This window comes from Dermacentor andersoni, chromosome 2 (genome assembly GCF_023375885.2).
Source record: "Dermacentor andersoni chromosome 2, qqDerAnde1_hic_scaffold, whole genome shotgun sequence".
Classification (NCBI taxonomy): domain Eukaryota; kingdom Metazoa; phylum Arthropoda; class Arachnida; order Ixodida; family Ixodidae; genus Dermacentor; species Dermacentor andersoni.
The window spans coordinates 170,945,503-170,969,526 of record NC_092815.1 but is presented as its reverse complement, the minus strand read 5'-3'; the positions used below and the strand labels follow the sequence as shown (position 1 = coordinate 170,969,526).

The window sequence follows — 24,024 nt, the reverse complement described above, 5'->3', positions numbered from 1 at the left end:
GCTCAACAGCAAGGATTTTTCTGTTCAACGTGACCTCATTTCTTTTTCGTGCCGCAAGCGAAGAAAGATGCCAAGAGTCTCGGACGAAGAAAGAAGGCGCATCATAGATTTATGTTAGAGGGAATATTCCCAATGCGCAATCGCTTTGATGACAAATCGTCCTCTATTTACTGTAAATAGGATTATTCAGGCTTATTGGAGTGAAGGACGAAATTCAAGACGCTCCTCGGCAGCCCGGCCGAAGAGTAACAATAGGAGAGGCAGACATGGCGATCGTGGCAGCTGCTGCAGACAAGCTCACCACGTCTGTCCGGGAGCTGCAAGTAACCCTTGGGATGAGCGAAGTTTCATCTACTACTATCAAGCGCTGCCTTTATGAGGCAGGTTTGAAGAGTCGCACTGCCGCGCGTAAGCCGCTCCTACGATTAGAGAACAAGGCAAAACGTCTCCAGTTTGCTGAAGAGCACGCAGATTGGTCGGTTGATGGATGGACATGCGTCATCTTCACCGACGAATCGACATTCACCATGAGGTGGGACCACAGGGCACGGGTCTGGCGCCCGGTCAACACACGGTAAGCGTAGCTATGTTTTTGAGCGTTTGCGAGATAGAGTACTGCAAAAAAAAAAAAAAAAATGATGAACCAGCATTTTCAGCCCTATTAGTGATTGCTGAAATCACTTCTCAATGATTGTTTATAGCTAGCAATATTTACATTGCATGTTTGCCGCAGGCGAATTTCCTGAGAACTAGCATAAGCATCTACCGCTAGCCCGTCCCAAGCAAGGTTATGCAGCCGTGCACAGTGCTAAAAAATGACGTGAGAAAGCGTAGAACTCGAAGAATGAAATATCACTCCATGCATAGCCGGAGGCACTTAGCTCAGAATGGGAATCCTTGTTAAGAAAGTGCGTGGGTTTCCTTATATGATACCTTGTGAAAAATATGGGGCTATTTTACCAAACCTTTGGCGATTTATAAGATGTGACGGTTATGGCTATGCAGACGCTGCTATCAGCCATCATTTACTTTGTGCTAGGGCTCAGCGGACACAAGATATACAGATAGAGGCCTTGGTTATACGACTAATTGTTCAAAATGTTTAATTTAATTATTCACTGTGCAGTATGTAATGATTACAGCTCTAAAGCTGTTTGCCTGGAACTAATTTCAATTTCTAGAACTTTGTAAATGACCAGAGCTATTAAGCAGGTCACCATTGAATGTCCTTGATTACCGAGCACCTGTGCGTGGCGCACGCTGAGCACCCAGTTTCGGAATGGGGCGGTAGAAACGAAATCCATTGATGAATTTTTTAGACATGTTGCGCTTTGGGAAGTTTTCTAAATTCTATGAGTCTCAGATAAATAGGGTAGTTAGGACTGAAACTGCATCTATGTGGAAGGGGAATTAAAATAACGATAAACAAACTGATTTTGCAGCACAATAATGACCGCTTCCGCGTAATCTTGTGTTCCCCGAGCCCAGCACACACAAATTGAAGGCAGGGTTTACGTGAAAATGAGTAGCATTCTTTACAAAGCTGTGAAAAAATAACTTACTGTATATATGAGGTAACTCTGTCATCAGCTATGAATGAATGGAAGCACTCAACTTTTGTCAGTTAATGCATGCTTGCATACCAGCAGATGCTAGCATCACGACAAAGGTAGCCAATGTCGCATTCGATTGAACTTTTTAGGCATGCGCCTACTCTTCTTGGCTTCGCTGCTCCACACCCCCTTTTCTTACTTTTCCCAGTACCTGACATATGGCGATTTCTTTAGGTGCTGGCATACTAACAGGTTGACCATGGTGCAATATTGTTAAAAGCTGGCAAGCTGTGCCTTTCATTGTTTCTAATGTGACTGCGACATAGGGCAGAACAGTAAAACGGCATTTCATAAAGGCAGAACAATACAAAATTCGCACTTGGAAGTGTGTAAGCTGCAATCAGGGACGGAAATAGCGATTATACCGTTGCATTAGCACGTCATACAGCCTACGATGTCGAGAAACAAATGAGTCACTACTAAGAATGTCGCATAACTCAGTGATTCGTCACCATCATCATCAGCCTGGTTACGCCTACTGCAGAGCAAAGGCCTCACCCATACTTCTCCAACTACTACAGTCATGTGCTAATTGTGGCCATGTTGTCCCTGCAAACTTCTTAATCTCATCAGCCCACCTAACTTTCTGCCACCCCCTGCTACACTTCCCTTTTCTTGAAATCCAGTCCTTAACCCTTAACGACCATCGGTTATCTTCCCCCCTCATTACATGTCCTGCCCATGCCCATTTCTTTTTATTGATTTCAACCAAGATGTCATTAACTCGTGTTTGTTCCCTCAACCAATCTGCTGTTTCCTTATCCGTTAACATTACACCCATCATTCTTCTTTCCATAGCTCGTTGCGTTGTCCTCAATTTAAGTACAACCCTTTTCGTAACACGGACAGCGCTCGTCCGTGTCGTTTCTCCCTGCTTGTCCCCATGAAAACCGCGCTGTTCTGTTTCCAATATGCCTTTTCGTAAGCCTCCAGTTTTCTGCCCCGTAGGTGAGTACTGGTAAGACACAGCTGTTATACACTTTTCTCTTGAGGGATAATGAAAACCTGCTGTTCACGATCTGAGAATGCCTGCCAAACGCACCCCAACCCATTCTTGTTCTTCTGATTATTTCAGTCTCATGATCTGGATCCGCAGTCACTACCTGCCCTAAGTAGATGTATTCCCTTACCACTTGCAGTGCCTCGATACCTATCGTGAACTGCTGTTCTCTTCTGAGACTGTTAAACATTACTTTAGTTTCTGCAGATCAACTTTTAGACACACCCTTCTGCTTTGCCTCTCCAGGTCAGTGAGAATGCATTGCAATTGGTCCCCTAAGTTACTAAGCAAGGCAATGTCATCAGCGAATCGCAAGTTACTAAGGTATTCTCCTATATGAATACAACTCAGTGATAAGTTTTCAACAACTCACCAAGGCGTGGCGAAAAAGGATCACCCAAACTTCTTTCATTTCTTACAGCTTTTTATTTCCTTGTTGTTGTTTTTTTACGTCCCATTTGCCCAATTTTCTGTCACATCTCAAGTAAAAAATGTCCATCTTCTTCATTGACTCTTTCATTTATTTCGAAGTTTTTTGCGGGGCTGCACTAGTGTTCATATTAGCGTTCTATGAATCTCTCTTCAGGGCACCCCCATGTGTTTCAGTGCACCAATTATTTTTAAAAAAGCGTTCCGTTGAGATATGGAGGCAGCTATTGCACCGCATTATCGCCAGCGTGGGAGGGCATCCGAAAACAGATGAATAATTTTACTAGTTAGCCTGTTATCTTATTTCTGATAATTAACTTTTCAACCGCTACTGTTAGGCACCTAGTTTCCATTACAGACTTGCAGCTTGCCGTGAGTAAACGCCATACGAGTTTTTGGGAAGTTTGAAAACACGATTACACGCGGCACTTTGGCACAGTAAAGTTTGCCTACACTGCAGCAAAATATATGCACTGTTGAAAAGCCTACGGGCAAAAAAAAACTCCTTCAGTGGTCGTCACTCGTTGAAAAGCCAATTTTTTTGAGCCACAGGTAGAAGGCGTATCTAGTTTTCGAGATCCTGAAAATTTATGAGGAGATTACTGACGACCAGATAAAAAACTAATAGCAATGCAGTGCCTAACAGTAATAGTAAAATATATCATGGGACGGTGCCGGTGTGTAACGCGAAATTCAGCGATAGCTTTAAACTATACTCCAAACATGTGGCATTCGTGATACCTATGTATCGCTCTCACCGAGCACCCTCTCGCACCCGATAAATTCACTGCTTCCTGCCTCCCTGGGCGATACCCTCGGAACCCGCTGGGCAGATTCATAGGGTGTCGAGAGTCTTCACACTACTCATCCCGCTGCCGTGCAGCGGTTAAGTGATACCCGGCTGCCATGGCAGGCGGCTGTTTCCCAACAACCACCCGTGAGGCTTATGAGACCCAGGCTGCGTTCCAATCACACAGTCGGGATCTGAAGGGCAACCAATCTCCATATAATTGCAAACCTTCGGTGGGTTACAGCTCCCCGGTGGGTGCAAACCACGGTAACCACACCATGCGCCCAACGGCGCATGATGCGTGTCCGGCACCACCGCGGCAATCATGATGGGGGTGGTTGCCATGGTTACTACCTTTCAGTGGGTATATACTGCACCCCCCCGTGCATGGGTTTGACATGGTTCTTCGGTGGGTGCATATGACGGAAACCACCCCCATGCAGCAGTGGGTGCATGGTGGTTGCAATAGCAACCACCATGGGGATGGCTGCCATGATCACCAGCCGTTGTTGGGTTACCCCAAGATGGTCGCCATGAATACCACCCCACGGTGGGTTTATACCATGGGAACACCATGCACCCATCGGTTACGTGGACTGCGCCAGCGCCGACTACAACAAGGAATCCAGGTACAGGCGCCCAACAGCTATCGCTGCAAAAACCTATTATTTCACTGGTCGAATAGCTAACATTTTCGCCTCTGTTGTGATGCACGTAAACTCTCGTATATTGTGCCACAGAAACTGGCTTCCCAACTAAAGAACCCTATTTTTTAACCAGTATCGGACTTCCCTAAAACATTTCACAGTACCACATGCGGCGGCATTCTTTCAGCAGATGAAAGCACCCGCTCGTCGCCAGTTCATTGTGGATGCTGGGCACTAAGTGATCATATCAGTTAGAACACTGGAGCTGTGGCTTCAGAGTAACCTCTTCGGCCTCAAACATTGACAAAGCTTTTCCCCTAGCAGCCTTTATTAACGTGGTCGATTGCAATAAAAAGGGAGAAACAAAAGCCATTTTTCCGGTCTTTGCAACGCATAATGCGCGCAGCTGCTTGGCTTTGCAAAAGCTGTGTAGTAAACACTAATTCCCTGGGCGCTTTGACAGCTCAACGAGAAAGGGAGCTTCCCCGCACAGCGAGCGCAACCTGACGGTGCTGGCGCGCTGTAGCAAACGGCTGAGGCCACGCATATGGTTGCCAGTGTACCTGTGCGTTAGTTACCCAGGCGGCCACGAGTGACGCTGCGCGGAGCGCCGGCCGCCTGGAGCCGTGTTCAAATTGGAAGTGGACGACCATGTACATGATTCACAAGGACAAGTCAACAGCAAGCCAGTCTCTGAAGTGTCATCTTCTTCCACCCCCAAGCTCATGCTCCTCATCCTTAATGTTGTGCAGAGCATGGTAACAATAACAAGGATATTGCACAGGCTTTCCTTAGTATAGCCAAGACGGAATGCAACAATTTAGGATGCCATTGAAGTATGAATACAATATTTAATGTACATAATAAATATCACGACAACTGTAATCAGTGTTGGCAATTGTCTAAGTGCAGAAGAAAAGTGCTGTCAGTAGTGGCGCTGGCGGCATGGCAAGCACTGCACCACACGTCTGTCGGCACACAGTCTGGTACAAGCAGCATAACAAGTAAGAGGAAACGCATTTTTTTACTCATTTTTAATAAACACCTCTGCATTATTTTCCCAAACGTACGGCATGTATCCATTTCCCTTCCGCTTCGTATTTGTTCTTAGGGAGACCACTCCAAAGTGCCACAGCTGAGAGGCTCCGCGAGGACGCAAGTGGTCAATGGCAGACTCGGCACCAAAGCAGTCAGACATTAAATTCACTGTGCTGGTCTGCCGCTCCGTGGCTATGCTACTGTTCAGTGTACCACATAGTGCATGATGTGCTCAGATTTCTCAGCGTCTGAAAGATCGGTACCCCAGCAGCAGAAGAGGAACACCGTGTGGTGCACAAGTGGTTGCGCACGCTCCCAAATAAATTTTTTTCTACAGGAATTCTGCCACTTTGTAAGCACTTGCATTGAGGGTGAGAGAGATCATGTTGATAAGTAATATAGTTTTGTGCCGCATGTGCACAATAAATAAATTTTTAAAATACTGTATGCTATCATAAAAATCACCCTCGGGGTGTGAAAGATTTAATCAGTGTCCCTTGAGATATCCATGCCAATGTCATAGCCAGACAAACGAGGCATATATGCCTCACCATATTGGGCCAAAGGGCTTGCCTGTCTAATTGACATATTGACAGATAAAGAAAAAGCCATGAGGAAGGAAAGTAAGACAAGTGTAGGACAAAAGAAATATTCTGGGAATGTTATGAGCCAATACCACGATTTGATTATGAGGCACACCATAGTGAGAGACTGAATTAATTTTGACCACCTGGGGTTTTTGAACATGCACCTAATGCACAGTACATGGACGAAACAAAACCAGAAAGCACAAGGATAAATAAAGAAGTAATAAAGTTGGTTGCTAGACCAAGATGTATGTACTCATCACACCCAAATCAGCTGGGATATGTATAGAAAGCACGGTAACCAGTCAAAGAATTCATGAAACATAGTCAGGGTGGTCCTATCTCCTTCAGGTGCAATATCCACGTTAAAGGATGCCAAGTTCACGACTCAGAATCTTGAAAACTGAATTCAAATCTTATGCAAACACTGTGCTGTCTGAATCTCCACATGTTGCTGAAACCCATGGCGACATCTGTTCTTTCTAGTGCAAAACCATATTCTTTAAATACGGTATCGACAGTGGAGATGTTGGCATATCAAAACATGTCGAAAGCATTGTTTGCAATAATGTTTAGTATGTGCACAACTTTGACTCGGACATGTGGTTTTCAAGCTTGAGGCAAAGTGCCAAGACGTCCTGAATTAAAGTGCCGTACAGCTCTTCAAACATCTGCGCTTGAGTAAGAAGTTCTTTTTTGGCAGCAAGCTGGCAACCAGAGCTGTTCCCGGAAGGATCAGGGATCTTTTGCTTAAAAACGTCCCAGCTGCACCACAGTACAATGGGCCACAGTATCAGTTAAGACATCGAGCACATTACAGCCTTCCACACATGACCAGCACTGTTCCAACACCATAGTGCCAATTTGTACATGCTGGGTGACCATCAGAAGAGTGCATTAAAGAAAGTTTTGCAAGACAAGGGAACTGCAGTTTTATCCATATTATTTCAGCGCACAGAAAGATTTCATGATATAAAGCTAATCACAATATTGATACTCATATTTGGCCTTTAAATATGCATCTACAAGTTGGTGAACCTGTCCAGATGTACTGCCTCTTGTTGTCGACGGAAGACACGGCACTCAACTGAGCTCCCACAACCAAGCTAATCATACAGCTGCACACAAGGCAGCCTCCCCTAGTCCCGAGAATACCACAGCCACCCGAAGTCAAGAGATGTGCCCTCGCCATGTTCCAGATCCCAACCACCCAAAGAGAATGTATGTGCTGTCGGCACACGCTCTGAAACCATCCAGTGTGAACTTCCAAAGCGCTGCGTGCTGGGAGAGCCAGCCAACACAGAATATGCAAGAATCCTCTCAGTTTGCACCGCTAAGCCTACCACTGCCCCAAGCTGCTGGCAACGATGGAGTGTACTGAAATGTGGTCGCTGGCTTCTTGCCTTTTCACCACGCCTCCACGCTACATGACAGCCAACAAAGGGTGGACTATGGCCTCTCCCCGAGGAACAAGATGTAATCCAACCTAATTTTCCTAATTCTATGCCCCTCGCCCGGTGTGCAACTTGCTACATTTTGGCCCCGTGTGCTCCACTTTGCCATGAGTTATGCGGCCCGCTGAGACCTTATGACACTGACACTGATACCTTAAGAGTTACCACTACAATTCACACCCCAAAGAATCTTGCCAACCTCTGTGTCACAGATTTGGTAATCCTGCCCAAGCTATCTGTCATCCAATCAACTATCAACTAGCATTAAGATATACGACATGCCTCCTCGCTACTCCTCCAAGGGCATCATACATGAAGTTAAACCCGCACCTCATCAACGAACCTCCTCAAACACTTCAAAGTCAACATCTGCAACATCTTGTCTGCTTGAATGATGGGAACGACCAGCACAGCCCTCCGTACATATTGCAGCGCTCATGTCCCATACACAGTGTGCTACAAGAATGGGGCACAGCAATGTGCACTTTGCCACCCCGAAGCAGTTCTGTCACACATGCCTGGCTCTGGCTATCGGTCACCAACAAGACGTTTGTCTATACCGTCCTACTTCCCAAGTGGCAGTTGACTCGGGCATCTGCAGGCGTAGGACAACCAACATGCAGTCCTCAGGACAATCTTGTCTCTTCACCCAACACACACCATGAGCTGCAATGTCCTAAGGAGAACGCCAGAGAGAATGTGCCCCCTCTTCTGCTATGATTGAAATGTACCGCAGTACTGGTTGAGAAGTTGAACACCTCACACTCTGGCACACACGAACAGAACTGTAGCCACACGGTAATGCTAACTCATACATGCAGTATGAAACAGCATCACTAATCCGTGACCAACTGTCAGAGGAATGGAAGACAAAATGAGAGTAGACGTTCAGGGAAAGCAACATGTCGAATCACGTTCGGTGCACCCCTGCAAAGGACTAAGGCTACGTTCACACTTGGGAAATGGCAAGCAGGCGGAAAATCTTTGGTGGAAAAGCCAAAGCGGCCGGAAAATCTGTTCCGCGCATGTACAAGATGTTCACATTTGTTTCGCCACTGCAGAGGAAACCACTGCCGCTTTCGCCCACATCCATCTAGTTTGCGTGCGTTTGTCCGCGTGGTGGCGCTGTTCATTATACCATTTCAAGCGGCATGTTTATTCATTGGCCCATCAGTTACTACAAGCTATAATTTCGCGCAACTGCACGTGTCGTTTGCAGCTTTAGTTTAGTCAGCAATGGACAAGGAAGAGGAAGTAACTATGATACTTCTGGCCAGTTGCTTTCTGTCAATGGACAATGAAGGACGGAAAAAGCGGCCACCTCGGAAGCGGCGATGGTGGGTTCACCCAGCTTTGCAGAAGCGAGAGAAGTTGGGCCACGCCAACGCTATGTTACCGCACCTCAGGTGACGCGACGTTGAGTACTACCGCAAGTAAGTATTGTTGACAGTTCGTTGTTTTGTCTTGTTGAATGCTCACACTGTGCTTTCTTTTTTGCTAGCTATTTAAGGATGCCGCCGCGAAGTTTTGATAGACTCTTGGAACTGGTAGGGCCTAGGATAACAAAAGCGAATACCAAGTTCCACAAGGCCATTCTGCCAGACCACCGCCCAGCTTTGGCTGTGAGGTAAGCACACTGTCATGTCCATGTTTTGATGGCACGATGGTTTCGAATTTATGCACCTGTGCTGTGTTTTCATGCATCCGAAGGAAGAGTTATGGGTTCACTAAAAGGTAGGTGTGTGTTTTTCTTCCGTTAGATTTTTGGCAGCTGGCGAGACAAGAAGGTCCTCGTCATTTAATTTCTTGGCTGTATGGTCGACCGCCTGCAAGGTAATTGCCGAGGTCTGTCAAGCAATCTGGGAGGTCGTTGGCACTGTTTATGTAAAATGTCTGTCATCGGCAGCTGAGTGGCTCAAGGTAAGTAGAACATCCAAACAATTGGACTTTGCGAATATTCGAATACTGTGTTAATAGATATGTATTCGCTTCTAAAGAAACATTAGTATTCGGTTTTACAAAGTGTCATGATCGGCGCCTTGCATTAACCTTTGTCGCAGTACAGTTTTCTCATGCAGCGAAGCATAATATTGTGCAGTGAAGCACATGAAGAATGGGCAGGAGTATTGTAACGGAGCCCAGTATGGGGAGTTTGTTTACGTGCGAGGCATGCGCCGTCAACGGTCGCACCACAAAGGCAGAGACGTCTAATAATTGTAGCCGAGACGTCTAACCAGAATAAAACCACTGTGCCGCACTATCTCATGTTTACACTTCCTCTAGTCATTTCAAGTCTCCATTTTTAATTTGTGCACTGTTTTACTCTTGCATTCTTTTTATTAGCTTCTTGCGTGCATAGACGCAGATGAATCTTGCTATAATTAACTTCTTTATACCTTCGACATTTCTTTAATAAGTTCTACTGGGCCAAATTTGCATCTCATTCTTCCACAGAAGTAGTAAGCAGCAGTTTCACTTCGTAACTCCCAAATTATCCTTGGTAAATAAAAAAGTTTATTATTCATTGGAGTTTGCTGCGACTTCGGACAACATACGTTAGATTCGAAAATATTCGTCCTAAATCACTATTCATTTCGAACTAAAGATCCAATATTCACGCATGCCCACCAAAGAGCTTTAAATGCCAAATGGTAGCGTGCATTTTTTGTATTGAAAATAACTGATGAAAATGGCAAAATCTCTGTCACTATGCGCTGGCCATAGCTAGTGCTTCCTACTTGATTATTTAGAAAATGAAGGTTGAAGTCAAAATCGCAATGAAAATGCATGTTAATTTTTGCACAAGTTATAAATTTAGTTGCTAGAAGTGTCGAGCAAATTAACACACATGCCCAGGAGTTAGACAAAACGAGTTGGCAGACAAGACGGGTGCTCATCTTTTCTGCCCTTCTCAGTGTGCATATGTCACATTGTGCACCTCTTCAGCAAGGATGTTTCACCTGCTCCCAACAAAGGTTCCTACCCTGCGCTTCGGAATGTGAGTGTAGTAGAGAAGACGCTACTGTTTTGGAGAAATCACGAAGCTGAATTCACACTTCACACATCAACTCAGAAGGTGGCATTTTTCCAAACGAAATAACTAAGTACGCATAGATTGAAATTTTGCGTCTTGTTAAACACACAGGTATGTACTTTCCTAATATTGCTTCTTACTTAATCAAATTCAAACTGTATTAAAGCAGATTAGACTACTGCAGTTCTATAACTGAGTAATTAGGAACAGCACTGAAAGCTTCTGTCTCTGCAGTAAGCAAAACTAGAAGACAATTTCATATAGAAACACAGATATTGAGTATTAACGCATTGCAACTCAAAGGTTTGCATGTGCTCAGTAATGTAAGTTTGAAGAGCTTCACATACTGTTACTCAGTACATATTTTAGATTCTGCACATGCAGTCGGAATCTGAGAAGCAATAAGTGTAGCACTATATGTTGCATGCTGGGGTTCTATGTGCCAAAACCATGTTCTCATTATGAGGTATGATGTAATGGACTCCAGGTTAACCTGGACAACCTGGGGATCTTGAACATGTAATAGTTCAATCACAGACCGTGAATTGCAACACTCAATGTGGGCTGTGTGTTTTGCACTGTCAGTGTTGCATAGGTAAAAGCAAAACTATAAAGCGACATTTGCCTCAGATTGCATTGCTTGAGGCTTTGCACAAATGGCTGAGATTTTACTATTTTATAATGTGGATTTCGCTCAGTAGTGTTTCATTCTGCTTTCTTCATTAGGTTGCAAACGAGTTTGAAGAAAAGTGGAACCTGCCTCATTGTATTGGAGCCATTGATGGCAAACGCGTGGTCATTGAGTGCCCCGCCAAATCAGGAACCTTAAACAGGAACTACAAAAGCAGTTTCAGCAAGTCATTGCTTGCGATAAGTGATGCAAGTTACAGGTACGGATGATTTGCGCTGTTAAGCCATTAATTTAAGAAAGGAAGGGCAGTAGGGAAGTTAGAGCATAAATAGCCAAGCATGTGGTTAACATTGGTAATATTGTATTTGGTATATAGCAACCAAGTTAGATTAGCCATGATGTGGACTCCTAGTTACCAAGTTACTTCTAAGTGTAGTAAGAATTAACAGATTACAAGTGAATGGTAAGATAATGAGGAACTGGGCTATTAGTGGTTCTTGATATACACGACTTCGGACTTAAATCTTTAGTGTTTATATCCATTAATCATTTCATGCATCAGTTAGATATAACACACAAGTCAGATTACACTACATTAATCTCGTCATCATTAGCTATTCCTTGAAATGCATCATGAGTGTGTCTCGGCGGCAATCATTCACGGCGAAGGAGAAACTCAGGATCGTCGCCGCTGCTGAACAAATCGGCAACAGAGCTGCTGCGAGAAAGAACGATGTCGACGAATCTTGCATTCACGACTGGCGGAAGAAAAAAGACTCTCTCGAAGCTGCGAACAAGGACAGGCGAGCGTTTCGCGGCCCGAAGACTGGCGCGTACCCTCACCTCGAGACGCAGCTTGCAAAATTCATCGAGGAGCAGAGGAGTCGTGGCCACGCTGTGTCTACAGAGATGGCGCAGATGCAAGCCCTGAAGCTGGCCCGGGAAATGCACATTCCACGCGAGTTTCATGCGAGCCGCGGATGGCTGCAGCGCTTTATGGCCAGGCATGGATTTTCGATGCGGCGGCGAACTACCATGTGCCAGCGGCTTCCCGACGCTTACGAGGAGAAGCTGCTCAACTTTCAACGTTACGTCATCGGACTGAGGAAAGAGCGCAACTACTTGCTATCTCAGCTGGGAAATGCTGACCAAACGCCAGTATATTTCGAGATGCCTATGGACACGACCCTGGAAAAAAAGGGCGCAAAATCTGTTAGTGTGCTGACTGGCGGCAACACCAAGCTGCGCTGCACAGTGATGTTGTGTGCTTTGGCCGACGGCACCAAACTGCGCCCGTATGTAATATTCAAGCGCAAGACTCTACCGAGTACACCACTTCCCCCAGGAATTGTTGTGCGAGTGGAAGATAACTCGTGGATGAACAGTGACCTCGTCATTGACTGGATTCAAGCAATCTGGGAAAAAAGACCAGGTGCCTTGTTGGCACGCCGTTCGATGCTGGTGCTGGATTCGTTCCGAGGCCACTGCACTGACGCGGTGAAAGCTCGCCTCGCTGACAACGGCACAGACCTTGTCGTAATACCTGGCGGCATGACTTCCATGCTCCAACCACTCGATGTGTGCATCAATAAGCCTTTCAAGGCTCACGTGAAGCGGCTATATGCCCAGTGGATGGCCGATGGCCTTTACGCCCTTACGCCGACGGGACGCGTGCGAAGGCCAGATATTGCACTGCTGTGCCAGTGGATCGTAGATGCATGGGGGATGATCCCGGCCGACATGGTACGCAAGAGTTTCAAGAAGTGTGCCATAAGCAACAGCCTAGATGGTACCGAAGATGATTACGTCTTTGAGAGCGGCGATGAAGCCTCAGACGGCAGCAGTGAGAGTGGCGACGATTGACAATTGAACGACAGCACTGACAACGTTGCGGCAGTCGTTTTCAAATATATTTGTTTTGAAAACTAAAATGGTGACTGTTTGCTCAGTTGTAACTTCCTAGTCCTCATTTTTTCAGGTAAGTGTGCGGGTTATACGCGAGGATATTTTTTTTTATTTCATGGGGTTCAAAGTTAGGGGTGCGGGTTATATGCAAGGGCGGGTTATACGCGAGTAAATACGGTACATTTGAACATATTGAAATATACCCAATAACAACACTTCTACATGCATTTGCTTCTAATGTAAAATGTTTTGTGTCCTTCCTTAGGTTTCTGTATGTCGAAATTGGGCACTTCGGCAGCGAGTCCGATGGTGGTGCGTTTGCACGCAGCAAGTTCCAGGAGTTGATTTTGGCAAATCAAATTGGATTCCTGAAGACTCGGAGATTGGCAGCATTGGCAAGATGCCCTATTTTTTTGTTGGAGATGAGGCTTTCCCTCTGGAGACCTTTATGATGAGACCTTATTCTCGCAAAAGTAAGCTACAACAGTCTTTTTATGCCATTTGTGCTGTGTGTTCTTGTAGTGGCACATTGTTTTTCTGTAATTTTTCTTTACATCAAGTTTATCTTGTACATTGTTACAGCCCTTCAACTGCTCTTCGCCGACACATCTGGTGCAAGTCAGCCATTTGAAGAGAAACATCAGAGAAGAATATGTACCTACCGACTTAGCCGAGCTCGCAGAGTGGTTGAGAATGCTTTTGGCATTATGGCACAGAGATGGCAAATTCTGCAACGGCCATTTAAAGCAAAAGATGATAATGTCAACAGAATTGTGTGTGACTGTGCTTGTGTAGCGCTACACAATTTCTTACTTCATGAATCGCCTGCATCTCGAGCTGCATACTGTCCACCTGGAACTGCTGATTGTGAGGACTGGCAAGTGACCGAAGGCAGCTGGAGAGCTGAAGAAGGCAGCAGAGATGCTTTGTTTGCATAGCACTCTACAGGCTTTAACTCAACCAGGTATTTCTAGTTTAACAAACGATCTTGTGCATCTGTGTTGTAGAGCGTTGTCTACTTTATGGATTTGTGCACAAGCATATCTCGTACTGAAAAATAATATGCGAGCTGAATAGCCCATTCACTTAAAAAGCATTTCTGGATGCAGGTGCAATTATTTTCTAGTAACAGCTGTTTTTATCTGTTATCTACTTGTAGTCCAAACCTACTTTGCTGGAAGACTATCTTTTAGCCAAAAGTATTATGTTCTCCAAGACATTCATATTGTGACACATTAAAATAAAGGACTCACAATAACATTTTATAAACCAATTCGGGCTTTGCAGTACAGCATCTTGCACAAAGCAATCTGGAAACACATACATTGTGGATATAGTATACAAGCCATATTAGGTCCTTTGTTTTGGCCCAGCATTCTAAACCTTGTAATTATCTTCGAGTATTTAAATGGCAGATTAAGCCCAAATATCACGTTTTATTTTAATGCTTGACAGAAAACGATCTACTGTGTTATAAACATATCGTAGTACATTTTCTGCACACACTTCTGTTGTCTAACTGTGCTACTTGCCTATTTATTTTTTTTCAGGCAAGCCTATGCTGTGAGGGACAAGCTTTGCCAGTACAGCATTTCTGATGATGGCAGGGTCCCCTGGCACGACAGCATCATCAATACCACCGGATAGAAAGTAGGTCTTTATTTGCAATAAACATTTCTTGTATACATGTGACTGTATTGCAAATAGTACTGTGATTAAAAACATAGTGCAGCTTAGAAAAAACGCTTTCAAGGAAAATTTGGATACAAACACTAGGCTGTGCAGCTCTGTGCACAGCATGACTAGCCGTTTTTTCCACGATCCTGAGTGTACAATTTATATCAAAAGGATAAAAATTGGGTACTAATTGTACTGTGCAGTTCTGAGCTTTCCAAACACTTACTTTACAACTTTAGACAAGCTTAACTATTATATCTACAGACTTGGTACACAAATCTTAAAATTGGCAGACTGTACTACTGTGCAGTTCTGTATACCACGCATCTACATCAAAGAACAACAAACCCTTATTTTCACTGTCCTGGACAAGGCCTTAAATATCACTCGTATTTTCAATAAATACGTATCACAGGTAAAAACATTGTACTGTATAGTTCTGTGCATCGCAGGATGAGTTGAACACGCCAAGCCCTTATCGTTATTTGCACAAGAGCTTAAGTATCACACATAGTTCTAGGGGAAAAAGACGGATACTACTTACTAGCTACCCAGAGGGCGGAGATCTGTGCAAAGACCGTAGGCCAAAATAAGAACCCTGCATGGCTTACAGAAAGAACTGGAAAGCTAACTGCTTCAAAGTTCCACAGGATACTGCACTGCCTGAAGCCAGAAGGGCTTGTTAAAGAAATACTTTACCCTTGCAAGGAAACAATGAAGAATGGTGACCCCAGGATCTATGGTACACAAAATGAATCGAAAGCGGTTGAAAAATATGTAGAATTGATGCACCTATATCACAAAGATATATATGTCCTGGAAAAAGGATTGCACATTCACGAATTACATTATTTCATTGCCGCATCGCTCGATCACCTTGTGAGAGGTGGCAGTGAGGATGGGCTTCTAGAAGTGAAGTGCCCCGCTTCGAAAGCTGGCCAAAGAGTTGTTGATGCCTGCTCTGATAAAGGTTTCTACTGAGCAGTAACCAATGGTGAGGTCACTCTGAAAAAAGACCATTATTATTATTACCAAGTACAAGGACAGATGGGAGTCACGAAGAAGCCATGGTGCGACTTGGTAATCTTTCCCAGACCATGCTGACCTTCAAGATTCCATATCAGTAGAGCGTATATATTTTGACGAAGAAATATGGCAAGACATCCCTCAGGGCCTGGTGTACTTTTATAAGACTGCTATAATTCCAGAACTGATGACACGACGCATCCGACGCCTTGGATTTCTTTATACTACAGGTGTAGGCTACGTGTTCTACAAGAAGTATGCTCTGGGGTTTTATGTAGTTGATCATTGTGACGAGGACAATTTGAAAATAACTATCAGAAGGCTAACGCACACATAGTGACAATATAGGGCTATACACCTACATTGCAAAAGTGAGCAATGGCACTTGGAAGTTTCCTTTTAAGTATTAGTTTTTACAGCCATACCATTTTTATTTGCAGGCACTGTCTGTACTGAATGCAAGTCTGTTTGGAAGGCGGCGGTAACTAGGAAATGTGTGACATTACACCAAAAAAATGTGCGTGCCAGCAAAAGGAGCCTTTTCTCAGTGGCTCAAGCTTGAAAAACGGAAAGCAGCGCGCCTCAGAAGCCATGTCGCTGCCATGAAACAGAGACTTGCAGAAATGGAAGCCAAGAACCGAACAATTGCTGAAGAGGAGTTTACAGCCAAAGTTTCCACATTTCCTTCAAAGCAACGGGAGGCAGTGCTTCACGTTTAAGGCATCTTCACGCAAAAGCTACAAAGGAATGAAGTTTTCAACTGAATGGGTTCTGGAGTGCCTTATCATGAAAGTGAAAAGTGCAAGGCTCTATGAACACTTGAGAAGAGAAAATATATTGGCACTACCGAGCAAAACAACGCTCCGCAAGTACTTGAAGTGCTACAAGACAGGATTTGGGTTTACGCCTTTGAAGGTTTTTGCCGTACATGTACGGCGGCGGTTTTCTGTCCCGCAAGGTCTTTGCCGTACGGGTACGGTTCCGACCCTCCGTTTGAAATTTCGCGCCCTAATGACGAAGCGTGCTCACCGTGAGGTGCTGCCACCTCTTAGCACTTACAAGAAGCATTTGAAATTTGTGCTACCTTCTTGGGGAGATAAACAGAACTGATTGCTAGCTTCAGCGCGTCGCTCAGACTGCGACAATGCCCCTTTGGCGGTTTCGGTTTCGCCGCGTGATCGCAACGGAGGCGCGTGAAACGTCATTTTTTTTTGTAGTCGGCACTCTCTTGCAGGCGGTAGAAGTTGATTTCTATCTTGATTGGCGCTGCTCTCAGCTTCCTTATCAGCGCCGTTCGCGAGGTATTCTCGCTCTCAGTGGCAACGCGCTTTCACGGTTTCGGTTCCGCCACGTGATCGCAACAGAGGCGCATTTTAGGTGTGCGGACTGCGATAAGGCGCTGTGCGTGGACCCGTGTTTCAAGGAGTACCACGCTCGGAAATACTATTGAACATTTTGTAGTTCTGAGTGATACCGACACCAAAATACTGTTCATAATTATTTTTTACTATTTATTCCCGACTTTATACATTTTGTACATTCAAGATCCTCAATAAAGTAATTTGACTACCTGGGAAAGTTTTTCCAAAATAATTCAACCCTCAAAGGGTTAATAACAAAGTTCTTGATGTGGTGAGCAAAAAAGCAAGAAGCATGGATGAGTTTAAGAAGCATGGGGGCCTCATTGTAGATGAAATGAAGCTGTCAGAGCATCTATCAGTCACAACTGCTGGCCACATAGAAGGTTTTGCGGACCTTGGTCCATTTATGTAAGATGACGATAAGCACGATGTGTGTGACCATGGAATGGCGGTCATGTTTGTCCCTTTTGTAGGCAAATGGACACAGCTTCTAGCTGCTTTTGCCACCAAGGGGAACATCAAACGAAGCCTCCTTAGTAAGATTATGATTGAAGCAGTCATTTTAGCCGGAAAAGCAGGCCTAAAAGTTCATTTTTATGACATCAGAGGGGGGCCACATGGAACCGCCGGATGTGGACGCTAACAGGCGTCAGTGCATCCTTGATGAGCATCGAATGCAGCACACCGCATCCCGTCAGCCCAAAGCTGCACCTTTTTTTTCTCTCAGACTTCCCGCACCTTATCAAATGCCTGCGCATTTGTCTGCGGGTGTTCTTAGTGCATTGTTAGGCCCAGATGCTGCTGGGCAAGGCACTTCTGGAAACCAGCTACTGGTCGATAAGTGCCTTGATGCAGGAAACGTAGAGGCAGCAGAGGCGATGCTGTTGAAGGCATCCCCAGGTCACTCAGGATATGCTGTGGCATCAAGCGACAGCCGGCTTATATTATATATAGCGGGTTATGTCACACGAAAGTGTATGTTGAAGACAGGCTGCGAGAACTACCTCCATATGCTGTTGATCAGCAGAGAAAAATCTCAAAACTTGAACTTGGCTCAGTTCACTTGTCTGAAAGATAATGGGGGCCTGTTATACCCATCCAGTTCACTGTAACAGCTTGTAGCAGACCTGGAGAAGGCCTTCACAAGATGGTTCAGCCTGCCTGAGCTCCATGCTGACAGCATATTGGATGCTATAAGCGTCGTAAAGGCAAAACAAGATTCTCACCTTCGGTGCATTGACCATTGCGAGGATGTTGCTGCCTCATTAATGGCATTTTACATCACAACTCGCATGCATTTTTTTTACAAAGAGCATCAACAAAAGCAATAGCAAAAGGTGCCTAGCATCAAGGTATCTGAAACTAAGCAAATGCTAGTAGGATAACTTGGCTGTCTAGTTTGTGTGGTGAGCATGAATAGATCTAACAAGGCTCTGCTGTGCACCTCAGATCATATGCGATGCCTTGTGAACAGTTTTTAGGTTGTAAATAACTCCTAATAAACAAAGAAAATCTAGACACTTATTTGGCCCCCTGACTCGTGTGTTCTAGAAAAATTGAAGTTATTTTTTGCTTTTGTTACTTTCTTGTCCCTCATGAGCAATAGAGTAGTGCCAAAATTTGGTGTATTGTAATGTTCTTTTTTACATATGCCATTTTTTTGTATATGCAAAAGATAGCACTTTTGAATTGAGGACATGGAACCACAAAGAGGTGATATTAAAGAGCTTCAAGGATTTCCTTCTCTTCTGAAATTAGCTGTAATTTGTTTTCTATATTATCTGCCCTAGCCTTCTTTCTCGCGGGGAAGAAAATATGCAGTCTGCGTGAGTCAAACTTGAATGCAGAAAGTGGCATTGTAAATGAAATACAGATGCAGTAAGTGCAGACTGGACGAGGGCTCGTGTAATCTTGTGCATTTGGTCTGTGCCATCGCTTTTTGCATCCAAGCTATGCGCCAACATGTCCTACTCGTACAGAAAATTCCAGTCCATAAAACGAGTAAACGATACGCGAGCAGCGGGTGCGATACCAGAGCCATTGAAGCGTGCAAGCATTTCCTAAAGCGGGTGATCAGTAAAACCATACCACAAACATTACAGATCACTAAGCAGCCGCACATTAACATCTGTGACAACCTAAATGCCAAATCTTGAAAAGTTAGCTGCGCGATGCCGCTGGCGCCCAGCCAACAAAGCAGCAGCAGCACTAGAAAGGTTGCAGTAGCGCCATCTCGCGTTGTCCATGTGAACCGGCGCGCCTCCGGGTTGCCGCTCGTGCCACTAGAAGATATTTCTAGTGCACTATAGTCAGTAGTGACGCAGTACACTGAAAATGTACTAGTTTATCATTGTGCGCGAAGCTTCTGTGATGCACTGCGAAAAAGTGCGTGCTTCCCAGCGACACAATTGATCGCTTGTCATCGCTTGCCCAGTGAAGGTGCCTCTGAGCGAATGTACGCAGTATTTGAGTGTGTTGTGCACTCCAAGGTGCTTGCGAATTACCTCTGTTGGAGCCAGCAGTGATCGCAGATGGATATCGTAACGACACCGCAGCAATCGCATTTTGGCAGGTGAGGGCTCTTGTGTGCAGTTATGAAATGAGACTTCGAACGGAGGAAGGTGTTGGAAATGTTGAGTGCGCAGTGCTTGTGATGAAGAAATGCCATTGTACTGGGTCTTGAAGAGCCAGCGATTCTTGGACACTGATCGTGTTTGCGATGCTGTGGCTCCGATACATCACCGATGACAGAGCAGCCATCTCAAATGACTGCTGCGATAAGCACTCCTCAGCATCATCGTCCACCCTGGCGCATCGATGCCTTGCAAGCATACAGTGACTTGCCGATAATTATTTACTGCGCGCTATGTCACCACAATGCAAGCAATGAAACCATGTTGTGGGGCCACCTCAGGCCGAAAGATATATGCATTAGTCAGCGATAGTCAACGCTTTGTTTTTCATAGTAGTGCTCAGTACATCACCGATGACAGTGTGTTTTGCATGTTTTATGTCGGCGGTCAAGGTTGTTGATGCCTCTCAGCTCGACACCACATCGCTGTTGCCGAAAGATAAGTTGGCCGTGGCCCAACCGTGGTGGATGCGCGCACAAGAGTTACATGCCTAGTGCGGGGCGTGACCTCTGGTTTTGACTGACAGGCGAACTCGCGCTAAACTCATACATCGTGAAACCCCCTCCGAGTTCAACTCGGGAACATGGCGGTGGCAGCAGCAGCCCATGTCATTGCATCCAGCAACAGCAAGCGGCAGTATGACCGTCTAGACCCATTCACGTACATGACCGCCGTGGAGCTTCAGCGTCATTTTTGCCTGTCGAGGACATCAGTGCGCTGGCTGTGTGACGAGCTAGGCGAAGACTCTCGTCTGTGGAGACAGCATGGCGGGCTTCATTCGCTCACTGTCGAAGAGCAAGTCCTCTGCGCCCTCCATTTCTACGGGACTGGGAGTTTTCAGAGAAGCGTCAGCGCCGAGAGTTACATTGGACGTCATCAAACTACTGAGCGGCTGTGTCAGAGATGTGTCTGACGCGCTTATCGATGCGGCAGTGCGTAAGCGGTGGCTGGCTTTCCCGAAGACTGCGGCAGAGAGGGCATATATAAAAGAACGCTTCCTACTTTGCGGGAACATTACGAACGTAGTTGGGTGTGTCGACGGAACGTACGTAGGAATTAAGGCACCTTCAATGTCAGCGTTACTGTGATTGGCATTGAAGCAATGTCTAGACATGCCATATTTCCAAATTTGTCACTTCTGTGTAGCCAACTTAAATTTTGTGTTACTGACATCTCACATGCAGCTGCCTAGGATACTGACTTTTTTGCTGGTTTCTGACTTTTTGCCGATTGTTCCACTTGTCAGGGTGCTTTCCAAATGGCTCACTTTCTTGGGGAAGAGGTTAAGTATACATAGATAAATGGATATCACAAATTGTGTGAAGTACCCTATGAATGCTAATCTCATAAAGAATTTTGGGTTCTTCATTGGTAAAGTTACTTAGTATGCATAATGCTGAATTTTGGTCATGCCTCATCTATCGGCCGCACTATGAAACAGCGAGCCATTGCACAATTCGTTTCAGCACGAGATGCGGATGTTGCGCCAAGCCGGTTGTGCCTATGCATTTGTGGCGAAACGAAAATGCACTGAGAATCTTATTGTGCTGGCTTGCATAAAGAAAATACTTCAGGGTGTTTGCTCTGTTCACTGTTGATGCATAATGCACTGTTGATGCATCTGTAAAATCACCGGAGCTATTGGCAGTCTTACGAAGTGCACGGAAAGATTGCTCATGGAAGAACAGGACTATACAAGAAATAGTGGCCATCGTCGAGCCTGTCAGAAAGAGAATGCCTGCACGAAAGCATCATCTGCCGTGCTGTTTTGAGTGAAAGGAGTCCTATCGAAGAACTATCTAGTTTCGAGTAACATTATCCAGCAAAAAACTCAGATGCTTGCATTGAAGATGGGCACTCAAGACTTTAGTCCACCCATAAATGGCCTCAGGGTTTCAAGAAAAGGCAGGGAATTTCATTCAAAAACAATTGTGGGGACAGCGCAGCTATAGATCAGTCTACTGTCATGGGTTACCAGACAAGCAAGCTGAAGTCTGATTCAAGAGTCCACTCCTGTGGACATTTTCAATGCACGGAGGCAGGTTTATTCCTTAAAATGCTGCCAAACCATTCACTTTTTTTTTCCACTGAGGCCTGCACTGGAGGGAAGCATAGCAAGGATAGAGTAATGACCATAGTCAGAGTATATGCAGTTGGCACTAAAATGTTGCCTCTTCTAGTAATAGGGAAGTCACAAAACCTGCGTTACTTTAGTAGCGTGAAGAACATGCCCGTGTGGTACTACAAGAACATGAAGACCTGGATTACTCAATGTTTATTCAGATTACATCCGCCATCTGGACCAGAAGGTTGAGTGCCAGAAACGACAAATGATAATCTTCGTTGACGACTCCAGGGTGCACGGCACTGTAAGCAACCTTCAAGCGATTCGGCTTGAATTCTGTCATGAGCCACCGGCAACGCATGTGGGAATACGTGAAGACACTGACGCTGGCCGGCGAAACGGTGATGTACACGTGATGCAAGAAGCACATGAGAAAAGGAGATGAAGGTGGAGGAGCTGGCTTTGCTGACATGGATGAGGAGAAGGGCAGATGCATTTCCAGCTGTGCTCTAGAGATGGGAAGCAGCAGCTTCGAGGAGCACGGTCGGGAGAGGAGACATCTGAGAGTTGGCTGGTGACAGTTCCAGCTCCTGAGCCCCGACTATGTCGCTGTGGCTGTGCTCCGCGACCATAGCGCCGTATTCTGTAACTGTTGGCTTTGGAACCGGTTCAGTCTGGCCGTTATGTCTGGATTACGTCACTCTGAGAAAGAGTGGAACACGACGACGCGAGGGGAACCAATCAACGAGCGGCGGTCTGCCGGAAGGTCACGTCATCATTTTTGTTTGTGCTTTGGGAACAGTATAGCAATTGAAGGATGTTGCTGGCTTGATTAAAAAACATTGCTTTATGTAGACCACTTGCAAATATAATTTTCAGTAATAAATGTGAGCTTGCGGCACAGACGGCCACTGGAGTTATAATTTTATTTGAGTTGTTTTCTTTTTTTAATTGCGAGGTGGCGTGCAATCCATTATGCAAACAAGTTGCCTGTCTTTGCTTATGTGTTAGGCTTGTTTGCGCGACGAAAACGATGTCGTCGCATAAGGACGGGGACTGGGGCTGCATGTTTTAGCGAGGCAGCGTGAAATGCTCGTTGTATTTCTCAAGGAGCACCCGACCATTACTTGGCAAAAGCGTCGTATGCGTTGAGCCAGCAGCTGACGGCAGCGCGCAAAGAGGAGCTGTGGCAGCAACTGGCAGCTTTACTCAACGCGAAAAGTCCAGCTGTGAAAACTGCTGCACAGTGGCGAGGTGTCTGGAAGAAGGATGTCTACAATGCCCACCGCGATGCAGTTGCCTTCAATGCCGATAGCAGGTAAGTACACTCGTTGACAGAGCTTTTGCATACCGTATTCTAACATAATCACAGAGAAACGGTGTAGGCAGCCTGCCTGGACCACAAGGGTGCATCCTTTCCCTCGTTGGAATGGCGAGAGCCATCGGCATCTACCTGCCGTTCTTCGAGCCCAACGAAGAGGTGAAAGAGGCATTTTGTTATTGATGCCTGTAGGGTATCAAAAAAAAGAAGCCTCCGTGCGGCAACCCTAAGTGACTGTCTATTACTGTATGCTCTGTTCCCATTTAGCAGCACCTAAAAATAGAGGTAGCGCTGCTCAGACCCCGTAGTGAACTTCAATTTCACATTATTTTTGTCGCGTCTCCAAGAGACACGTCCAGCGCGCATGGGTTTCAAAAGGCCAAAGCCAAGTCGACGTGCTGTCACAGTTTACTCAGTCGGTCACCTTCTGCTGCCGGCATGAGTGATGTGTGGTCGTGTGCTAGTGTTGCCACTCAGAAGGTAGCCTGAGCTCAAGCGGCAATCGTCAAGCTATTTACTATCACTTACTCGCTCTTTCAGACATGCACACAAACCCTTGCTCAGTGCCTGTGTTTTTATGTAAAGGCAATGCTTTCTGCTTTTTAATGAGGCATGTAAGCCATGGTGTAGTCCGTTTAATCATTCTACAGTTAGCTTATGCATGCCCACATGCAGTGGCATGCCGTCCTGCTTTTGTTTTCTAAATAATTGGGGTTGAGCCAATGCAGATTTATGAAACTGAGATAATAGATAACTTTTGAGTGTAGAAACAGCCGTAGCATGCCACCTTTTCACTTAATAGGTAAGCAAACA

General features: G+C 45.4%; 1 long non-coding RNA gene and 1 pseudogene across 1 annotated transcript in view; one reads left to right on the top strand and one right to left on the bottom strand.

Annotated features, from left to right (window-relative positions):
• LOC140216177 (uncharacterized) overlaps positions 1–24,024 on the bottom strand; it is a 112,850-nt gene that overhangs the window by 11,971 nt on the left and 76,855 nt on the right. The window lies entirely within an intron of this gene.
• On the top strand, positions 267–14,927 carry LOC129387239 (uncharacterized; annotated as a pseudogene).